At 34.0% G+C, this 11,262-nt stretch overlaps 1 long non-coding RNA gene across 1 annotated transcript; it reads right to left on the bottom strand.

The window, feature by feature from the left end:
• Positions 1-9,694: 9,694 nt before the first annotated feature.
• On the bottom strand, positions 9,695-10,559 carry LOC137489697 (uncharacterized). The gene is made up of 3 exons (XR_011009073.2): positions 10,507-10,559; positions 10,150-10,205; positions 9,695-9,748 (listed from the first exon to the last, which is right to left on the bottom strand). It is a non-coding gene; the product is annotated as an uncharacterized lncRNA (long non-coding RNA).
• Between the last annotated feature and the right edge of the window lie 703 nt (positions 10,560-11,262).

Here is an 11,262-nt window from a genome sequence, read left to right as displayed (position 1 = left end):
TGGGTCATAACGATCACTTGACGCAGAAGTATAAACCAGGCTTTAGCCCGACGCCTTTAAGCTAAAGAGAATTGGGACAAAAATTGGGAATTGGGATTGGGTCGAATTGTACTAGTAAATATATCTAGAAATACAAGCTAATTAAAAGTATTACTGCTGCATTAAATACATTAATGTTGCTGAGAAATAATATTAATACTTTCAAGTCTTAGAAAAAATAAACATGTTTAAACAATCTTTTCATGAATTATTAATTAAAGTTTAAAATATTAGTAACAATGTATAAATGAATCAGAAATTAAGTGCAGAAGTGAATCGAGATAATTCTATAAAACGTTTCTGTAAATGGACATGAATTAAAGAAAACAGTTGATTTAATAAAGCTATTTTTGCATCAAAGTGTATGCAAAAAACTGCACAAAAACCACAGGGAGAGAATAATATTTTCCAGTTTAGAAGACACTCCAAAGCTTTTCTCTGTCTATTCTTTTTATTGTCTTTAAAAGGTAACCAAAAATAGTGAGCCCTGAGGTGCCTTAAACCTAAAATATGTCCTGCTTGTCCTCTGGAACAACGGCGCAGTCTAATTAACATGCAGTTTGTAGTTGACTCATAGAATGGAGGTAAGCAGAGGGAATGTTAGTGTAGTTACTGACTCAAATCTAAACTCACCAGCGTCAGCATGACTGCATTGTCTGCCCTGAAGAGCCCAGTGAATCACTTCACTCGGGCTGTTGAAAACAGCCTGTTTCTGGGCTCTGTTTAGACCTGTGATCATTCCAGTCAGTTGGAAAAGAAACTTTATTTTAGGGCTGGCTGTGTTTTTTCTTTTTCCCCCATGTGCATTTGTCAGCAAAGCTTTGTCTAGTAATCCTTCTGACATTGAAATATCTGACATTGCGATATATTTGATTATTTATAAATGGCGATTATGGTTGCACGATATTGGAAAAAACATGGCATCACAATATTTAGTTTTTCTCTGATATCCATCCATCTGTATGTCCATCCGTCCATCCATCCATCTATTCATCGCCCTTCTTTTTATGTTTCTATTTATCCATCTGTCCATCCATACATCTATCTCCCTTCTTTCTATCTTTGTCCGTCCGTCTGTCCATCTATTCCACCTTCTCTCTGTCTTTCTATTTATCCATCCATCCATTCATCCATCCCACCTTCTTTGTTTTTCTGTTTATCCATCCATCCATCCCACCTTCTTTGTCCATCCATCCCACCTTATTTCTGTCTTCCATCCATCCATCTCCAATCAATCAATCCATAAATCTCCCATCTATCCATCTATTCAATCCATCCATCTCTAATCAATCTATCCATCCTTCCTTCCTTCCATATCCGTTCATCCATCTTTCTTTCTTTCTTTCTTTCTTTCTTTCTTTCTTTCTTTCTTTCTTTCTTTCTTTCTTTCTTTCTGTCCGTCCATCCATCCATCCATCCCACCTTCTTTCTGTCTTTCTATTTATCCGTTTATGCATCCCACTTTCTATCTGTCTGTCCATCCATCCATCCATCCATCCATCCAAAAGGTGAGCCAGAACGGCTTGTAGTGTGAGGGCCTGAGCTCGAAACTGGAGACGCGACTGACTTAAGGGACTGTTTTATTTGGATTTATTAATCATTCTTACTTTTCAATGAATGCAAACTGTCATAATTTAATAATTATGCAGACCCCTCACTGCATGGCAGCTTTACCTTCAGCAAACCCTTTAATACCTGCAGCACGAGGACTTTTTTTTTGTGATTTTTAAATGTTCGTTAATTTTGCATGTGAGTGGTCACAGCATCTGCACAATTTTCTTTTAATAAACAAAACAAGATTCACTCCTCAGCCTACCCAGAAAAACATTTAAAGGCTTAACTAGGTTAATTAGGTTAACTAGGCAGGTTAGGGTAATTAGGCAAGTTATTCTATAACAATGGTTTGTTCTGTAGACTACCGAAAAACAAAAACAGACTAAAGGGGCGAATAATTTTGACCCTAAAATGTTTTTAAAAAATTAAAAACTGCTTTTATTCTAGCTGAAATCAATCAAGTAAGACTTTCCCCAGAAGAAAAAATATTATCAGACATACTGTGAAAATTTCCTGAATCTGTTAAACATCCTTTGGGAAATATTAAAAAGAAATAAAAATTCAAAGAGGGGTTAATAATTCTGACTTCAACTGTATGTATATATACACACATATAAACATAAGATACACATGATCATCAGAAGTGCTGGATCTGTTCAGCACTGCATCCCAAAAAACTTAAAATTATACAAAACAATATAACTACAGCAATCTTAATTGTACAGAGCTAGAGCTTCTTTTCTTATGACTGAACAGTCGCATCATCGATGATGTAAGTGTGCTTTCGGAAGGCAAAAAATGCAGTTTGAGTGTGGGCAGAGGGGGAGAGGAAACGGGGCCACAATCACACCTGGGCACGGTTCGAGACAACTGGGCCTAGTGTAAGTACACTCTTAATTGTTATTTCAAACTTACGCTGATTAAACATAAAACAATTTACCAGTTAAACTCTGCTGCTTTTTTGGGATTTCTGCCTGGATTTTGCCTACCCAAATTTAAAAGCTTTCCAAATCCACATGCAAAGATGTAAAGGCAAAACTTTTGTATCATTTTAAAAAAAACCTTTTGAATTTTCATAAAACTCTACTGAAAGTGTTTAAAATAACCGTATATGTTGTCTGTGTTATAATAAACACCTAAAAAAGAGACGCTTTTTGTATTTTTTAAAAATAAAATTAAATAAAAAAATTACTTTTAAATAATTACCAAAATTTTAATTAATTTTGGTGGCTCCTGCACATGTCTGTAATCATAGGAAAAAAGAACAATGTCTCTACCATAATCTATGCAAAAGTTATTGTATTCCAACTTATATGAGGCGCTGTACAAGCCACAGGGATCGATCATTGTTTTCATATTTCACTATTCTTTTGTTTGATCAAACATAATTCACTGTGTTTGGACCACATCAGACATATAAAAGGATTACTTCAAAAAAGGATTACCTCAAAAACAGAGGAGAATGGCCCTGAAACGCACAGCATTAGGTACAAGATGACAGCTGTCTGTGCTATCTGGGGCTGCTTATTGATCATAAATGTATTGTTTTCACTTCTGCGCCATTGAAACACGGCAATTCCTTTAGCAACTGTTTAATATGTGAATATAGTTCAGTAAAAAGAATGCTAGAACCATATCAGCACCGGCAAGAGCTTTCATTTGAGCTATAACTTGCACATGTGTCATATGAAAAATTATGAAAATGAAAAAATGTTCAATACCCAGCTCGGGTATCCAAAATACTGTGTATTTAAGTGTAAATAACTTTTGTACAGTAGAATAAAAGCCAAAGTGATGCATATGTGCATAAAATATAGATTCTACACTTTCAAACAAAACCACTTATGGGGGTCTGGTGCAATGCTAGCCCTATAAATCTGAAAGTGAAAGTCGATGATGTCACGGACCCGGTTGTCCCAATAAATAAAACGTAACAATTGTGTTGTTTCAATGCATTTAATATTCCCATGTTTTGAGTGCAGACTTCTCTCTTTCCCAGAGCTGCTTGATGAACTGAAGTAAACTCGTATACAAATGTCATTGTTGCTCTTTTGCTTTAATGTCATTGTGCTTGTAGAGCTGTGAAGCCACTCGCTCCGGCTGTTTGTTGTCTTTTTCTTGCTTTCTTCCTCTTTCAAGGTGAGCAGTTCACCCCTCTGTCTGCAATCACCTGCTATCTTTGTTCTGGTTATTTTCATTAGTGGACATTTAGCAGTGCCTTTTTCCATTATTCAGCGTCTCCGTCCATCTATTGAATTCTCCATTTCTGACAATAATGTCTGTCATTTTCGTGCCTCTTCTGCTGTTGGGTAATTTTGCTGTGTTGTACTTTATTTTAATGATAAATGTTAAATCTTAGTCAAACTATTGTATACGAAAAAGCTATAAGATGATGTAGAAATCTCAGTTTTAAAACAACTGATCGTATAAATCCTTGTAATTTATGGATATTATCCATTAGGTTTTTTTTCCCAGATATTTTATTAGATTTTTTACAGTGTTTAGGTATACATTATATAACAATCATTTAATTTTTCCAATTCTAAGTCTTATATTTTAGCCAGTATATTAATGCATAAATAAAGGGTGCATGAGAAATGTGCTGCTCGGCAGGATTGACCCGGTCACAGATTCAGACCCGGCTCTGTGAGTTTCGTGGTTGTCATGACGCCGGAGACGACCTCTGAGGAATCACTCATGTCAAAGCTCATTGTAAAGAGTTGCTTGGAGAGTGAAAGAATGGCGGCGGTGTGTGTAAATATGTGGATTTCAGTGTTGGTTTGAGGTTTAATTGTGAGAGTCTGGAGTACACGCATGGCTTACCTGTGTTCTGAAGTGATGTGCAGAATAATAATAATTTTTACTATAATGAGTATATCAATTTATCGTGTTATGACATAGACTTGAGCTTATCATTATTGTTATTCACAATATACATGAGCAATTCCTTGCAAATGTCAACCTTGCCATGACAAAAATAGTGACATTTTCACCACAATATAAAACCCTTTCTTGGTTTTTCATGTAGGCTTGCATTTTACAGTAGTGTAAAAATACTCAAATGTTTCTGTCAATGTCTTCAAACTATTATATTTGAATTAGCAAAGTCACACATGTGCATATGCATTAGATTATTTAGTACCAAAGCAAAATTTGTAACTAATCTAACTAAAACATAAACTCAAGATCACAGTCCAAAATATCCAAAATATCTGTACACATAAATTAATATGTTGGGGGTAAATATTAAATAAAAATTGAATAAACGGAAGGGGGGGGGGGATCTTTAGAAACATTGTGTGTGTGTGTGTGTGTGTGTATAATTGTATAGATTATACAGGTTTTAATCATTATTAAGAGGGTAAGTGAATTAAAATGGCATCAAATTACAGCAGGTGAATGTTTACATTGATTTGATTAAGCTCGAACTCAAGATTTAGCCTAAAGCAGGGGTCCGTTCTTCGTACGTGGATTACTCAGTTAGCTGGATTTGGATATTGACGATTTGACATGATCCAGGATCGTTTCGTTCTTCAAAGCTGATCCGAGAGTTGTTGTCATAGCAACAGTTCTGCTAGGTCAAACCTGATCGGGAGCAGGTTCAATTCATATAAACAGGATTAGATCGGCTCAGTTCAAGCAAAGATAATACAAAAAGTATGTTCCGAATTCTGATATTTTCTTACAGTAGTAGTTATATACACTTGGGAAAATGGTACATATTTTTTAACTATATATATAAAGTTATAGTTATTAATAAAATAAATAAAGTTATACATATAATAAAACTTATGCAATCTGCAACCTCGAAATGGAAGTACAAAGACTGTCACCTGGTGGTGCAAAGAGAAAACCTATTTATATGAACTTTTTAGATCGCTTTATTACAAATTGTGTATAATAGAAATGCACAATTTGTGACTTTTTTTAAAAGTAATAATACATTTATGCAGTCATAAACATGTTTTGATAGTTAATATGCCAGTGATTTGATGCTTCACAAAAGTTGCAGACGCCTTTACCAATATCAAAATGCTTATAAACAACCAGTTATTCTTTACACCGATTAAAAAAACGGCTACTATAATAAAGAAAATATTTTCTAAATGTAGAACTAAATACATTGATTTGCATTGAAATACATGATGAATACTCTTGACACATGAAAGTGTAAAGCCTGCAGCTCACAACAAATGTGGAAGGTTATCGCGTGTCATATTTAACAAGCCGTTTACTGCTAATTTGATGTAATTTTGCTCACATGGATAATTAAATATTAATCAGATGATGTCATTACGCTGCTGTGCCGTCAGCCAATCGTTGCACTGCTGATCATGATTTCGAGGATCGATAGATCTGTCCTTCACAACACACGCAGCGATCTCAGATCAGTTTATCCAGACATTCTAATCTGATTCGCGAACTTGTTTGAAGAACCAAATTAGCGAGAGATCAGTTATCGAGATGAAAAGATCCAGGATCTGCCAAATAATCTTAGATCATTTAAGCGAGGTACAAAGAACGGACCCCAGGTCGCACACCAGAAGCGCCGCCACACAGCGCTATGCATTTTAGAATTCTAAACATTGGTTTCTATCAGGATACACACACCGGCGCCGCAAGTCAGTGGCTGTCGGCGGCGCCCGACCACGGCTCAGGACGCAGTTCATTTTTCCGCCGCGCCACAGAGCGCCATCTGATTAGTTTCATGTTAAATGTCATTGGAATGTGCGCGTCTGGTGTGCGATACATTACTTTAAACTGTCATGTGAGTTATATATACATACATATATATATATATATATATATACACATATATATAAATATATATATATATATATATATATTTATATATATATATATATATATATATACATATACATATATATATATATATATATATACACACACACACACACACACACATATACATGTATGTATGTATGTATGTATGTATATATATATATATATATATATATATATATATATATATATATACATATATACACACTGTAAACGATTTCTTGTTAAATTAACAGTAAGTTACTGGCAACAATTATCCAGTAGCTGCTGTATTTCATAAAACAGTAACATTACTGTAATACTAAATACTTTAGTATTAAATTTACTGTAAAATGTAATACATCATTTTACTGTTTTCTTTTTATACTGTAACACCAATTACAGTAGTAATACACATACTGCAAAACTGAAAACAGTATTTTACTGTACATTTTTACCATGCAGAACTACGGTATTTTAACGTTACTTTCATTATTACTGTATAGTATTTTACAGTTATTAAATGTTATTTTATTGTATTTAATAGTGCTACTTTATAATGAGCAAAAAAAGTTTAAAAATTGCACAAATGTTATTTTAACTGTTCAAGAAATACAAGAAAAATAAAGAAACTGAAACTTTAACTTCACAATAAAAGTTTATTGTGTAAACCCTACTGAAACAGTAGCAATTATTCAATATAACACAGCAACAGAACACTAATGAAAAATTGATCAGTAAAACCAGTCAACAATTAATGCATCAAAAAGTATTACAATTTTAAAAACAGATGAAATAACTGCTACAAGACACGAAATGATGAAAGCCAAATGATGTTGTGGAAAAGGGACAGTGAAAAAGGGCAGGAGCACTTCTGGTGATCCTGCAAAAACGACAAGCAAAATCAATCACTGGAGTAAAAACTAATCATGCCTCAAATTATTTCATTCATTCAGAAACCAAACACCGCACTGCTGTTTTATATATATAAAACACTGTTTTTTATCGTTTTTGTTGGCAAAATACAGATTGTTATCTATTTACAATTACACTAACGTTAATGGGGAAAAGATCAGTCAAGTCAACACTAGTCAAGTGTCCACACAGGTATGTAAAAAATAAAGTCTCATCTTAACTTAATGTCTGACTCTGTATAGCTTGAATATCTGATTCCATGACCACACTAGCGCTTCCATAAATTTAAGAGGGGTGAACACAGTTAATTCTGACCTTAAGAGGCTACATATTAAAAATAAATAAATAAATAAAATAATCTAATTTAACGTGACTAATGTTAATCAAGTACTTTTAGGCTTTTAACATGTGAAAATCTACTTCTAACTTACAGACAAGATTACATTAGAGAACATGAAAGCCGTGGGTGATTTAAAAAAAAAATAATGCTAATGATAAGTTACTGACATTTGGTTCGCATTAAACAAAGTAATCACTAAGCATTCATTTTTGGCAAAATCTGCCGAAAGGCACAGCAACACGATCAAATGTGTTAAAGTTGAGCAAAGAAATGAAGAGTAGTCAAGCAGTCTACTTCATGAAATGTTTGTGATAATATTTTGCGGTCAATTAGTATTACTGTATTTCAATATGCAGTGATGGCATGTCAGTGAGACAAATAAATATTATTACACCTCTCCAGTGACATTTCCTCAAATTAAATCATCATAACGTTACTGTGCACAGCATCAGTAAAACGTTAAGAATAATTTAAATACCAAATTTTAAAACAGTCACTGCTAATTACAAACTAAAATTAAAGATAGGCTTACAGAAATCCTGAATGCATGATAATATGAAGATTTATTACTCACTGATGTCGAAGCACTGCCAGGTTGTCAGAGATGTAGACAGGACAGAATATGTGCCATCAAATGAGCTCTTGTGCAGTCTTTGTTGGACATCAAGGTAGTATGTTCACCCACACTGTAAAAAAAAAAACTGTTATTTTACATGTTTTTTTCCCAGAAGCTAGGGTAATAGAGTCATTTAGTTAAGTGGTTTAAAATAATTTTATTTATTAAATACTTGCTTACCCATATATAGTAAATGTAGATGTAAAAGTAACCAAAATAAATAATTCATTAAAATGTGTGGGATACTAAGCATGTTTGGTCTACAGAGAGAAGTAAACATTTACTTTAAGCATTGATCCTAATGAATTTATTTCTGAACTACATCCAACCTCGCCTCGGAAACAGCATTTTTGAGCATTTAGATCAGGGGTGCTCAACCCTGTTCCTGGAGATCAACCTTTCCGCAGAGCTTACCTGCAACCTTGATCAAGAACACCTGTCTTTATTTACCAAGTGCTCCTTCAGATACTATTTAGTTTGTTTAGTTGCGTTTGATCAGGGTTGGAGCTAAACTCTGCAGAAAGGTTGATCTCCAGGAACAGGGTTGAGCACCAATGTTTAAGACAATATAAAAAAAGACATTTAGATGATATTTTATATCCAATCATTTGTGAAATTTAAATGACTTATATTCAGTATACATAACATAAAATTAGAATAAGAATAAAAAAATAATAGTCTATGCCAAATAAAATACTTCAGATCTAAATAAAGCAGGTGTTTTTACCTAAAGGTTCCTTTCCTCCAGTTAGTTTAGTTGCAGATCCCTCCACATCTGTGCTTTATTTGGTTCTTGACTTAAGAGTAACTGGTGTCACATTCCAGGTCCATCACAATCTGAGCTAGAAAGACAATATGGCAAAAGACAAGACACATTTAAATAAGTCTCAGAATAAAATATTTAAAAGGATAGTTTACTTTTCTGCCACCATTACTCCATGTGTTTTAAATCCATTTAAATTTCTGTTGAACACTGAAGCAGATATTTTGAAGAATGGTAGAAACCATAAACTATGGACATCCATATTTGAACCAAATTTCTTTAAAAAAAAATATGAGTTTGTGTTCAATGGAACAAAAAAATAATCTAACTATTTTGAAACAAGTGGAGGATGCCAAAGATGCCATTATTTTCATTTTTGGGTGAACTGTCCCTTCAATTCAAGTGTCACGCATTACTCATAAAAACTGATGTATCGCTTGAGGAAAACTAAATCAAGTACCTCCTGTGAGCAAGCAGAATCATTATGCCATTGTATTCAGCCAACTGACCCAGCCGAGGCTCGAACCAGCAACCTTCTTGCTGTGAGGTGACAGCACTACCTACTGTGCCACTGCGTCGCTTCTGGAAGAAGCAAAAGAGGTTGTACATGAAACTCCTCACAACAAATCTGTGATCAACTTGACATTTCAAAATCTAATCAAAATGAGGAAGACATCAACATTACCTTAAATAATCAAGTGAGGAGAGATTGGTAGCATCAGTTTTTCAGCATCAATTGCTGTAGTTGCAAAAAAGATAAATATAATAAGAGTAAAATAAGACTTAACATTTAATAATCTAAATCTATGGTACAACCATACAAATCTGAATGGGGTTCAAATAAATTTGTATACAAATCATTCCCTACACCTGAACACCAAAAATAAAATGTACAATTAATGACACAATAACGTTATACAATAAGCTCATTAACCAGTGAGAAATAGACAATTAATATGAATTATGTTAATATTAACGTTAGCTTAAAAGATATCAACTGAATTTTATTATCAGCTCAATTTAATAAAACAGATTAGACTTGTTTCATTGTGAGTTTAGTGTGAATAACTAACTTACAGTTTACAAATCTAACCATAATGATAACTTGGTCATAATGACCACATGAAGACCAGAGCTTACCTTAACGTTAAACGTTTAACTTTTCATGGTGACTTTGCCTTCATCTCAGTGTTGTGCTGAAATAGAGAATTCATTAATGCAGTTAACCCCAAGTAAAAGTTACGTTTTTTTTCAGGTAACGTTAACTTAACGTTTCTATGGTCAAAAACTCACTCAAGATAAACTCACTGTAATTACCTTATCTAATACCTCGCAAACACTACAAACACGGTCTGGCGTCGAATAACGTAACATAAGTACCTAACTTACAGTACAACTAAAGTAACTTGGTTAATTATTTTAAATTACACACACACTACACGGAAATATACACAAAACAATCCTTTAACGAACAGAATTTGACTTTTAAACACTTACCGAGGATGAATTCACTGGAAGAAAAGGCGACAGGTGGATTTCAAATTAGGAGAGCCGTTGCTTGCCTGGTAAAGGTCGAATCGAGTCGGCTCGGCTTTATGAATCGGCTCCTTAGAACAGTAAAGAGTCGAGTCCGCCTAAAACCGATTCCTTTTTGTATATTATTGTAAGACACAACAATGAATCATTACTATTTCGTTATACTGCTCGGCCACACACATTTATACAAATATTGCTGAATGTGCTTGTGAACACGTGTGATAAAATAATTCCCGAGCAAACGGTTCAATCCGATTCGGTGTCGTTTGTGTGCTGAACCGAACCAGTGCAAACGTGGTATTGATAAAATAGTAATATTGTTTTTTTCTTCTCACTTTACCAGCGAAAATATTACATATATCTGACTTTAACAATAAGAATAAGGTTCGCTTGAAGTGTTTTGAGAATTAATATTTTTTTTCTCCCAGGGTTTATTTCACACCAACAAGCAAATATAATGGCGGATGAGAAAAGCCAGATCATATCATAAATATTGCGTTTAATATGTCACCAAATGAAGTTTTAACAGTTTTTCATGCGAGAATGTAGTTCTTCCAAACTCAAATCTGTGGTTTGTTTTTAGATATCATGTCTAATTTTAAGTGTGCTTTGCCGATAGGGGAGATTCTGACCTCCAGGGGTTGACGGCGCTCCATCACTCATGTATCCGGCAAACCTCATGCTTTAATCGGCCTAGACATTATTGAGACATGCCCT

The sequence above is a fragment of the Danio rerio genome, chromosome 9 (assembly GCF_049306965.1).
Source record: "Danio rerio strain Tuebingen ecotype United States chromosome 9, GRCz12tu, whole genome shotgun sequence".
Taxonomy (NCBI): Eukaryota; Metazoa; Chordata; class Actinopteri; order Cypriniformes; family Danionidae; genus Danio; species Danio rerio.
The sequence above is the reverse complement of the archived record's forward strand: the minus strand, read 5'-3'. Positions and strand labels throughout refer to the sequence as shown.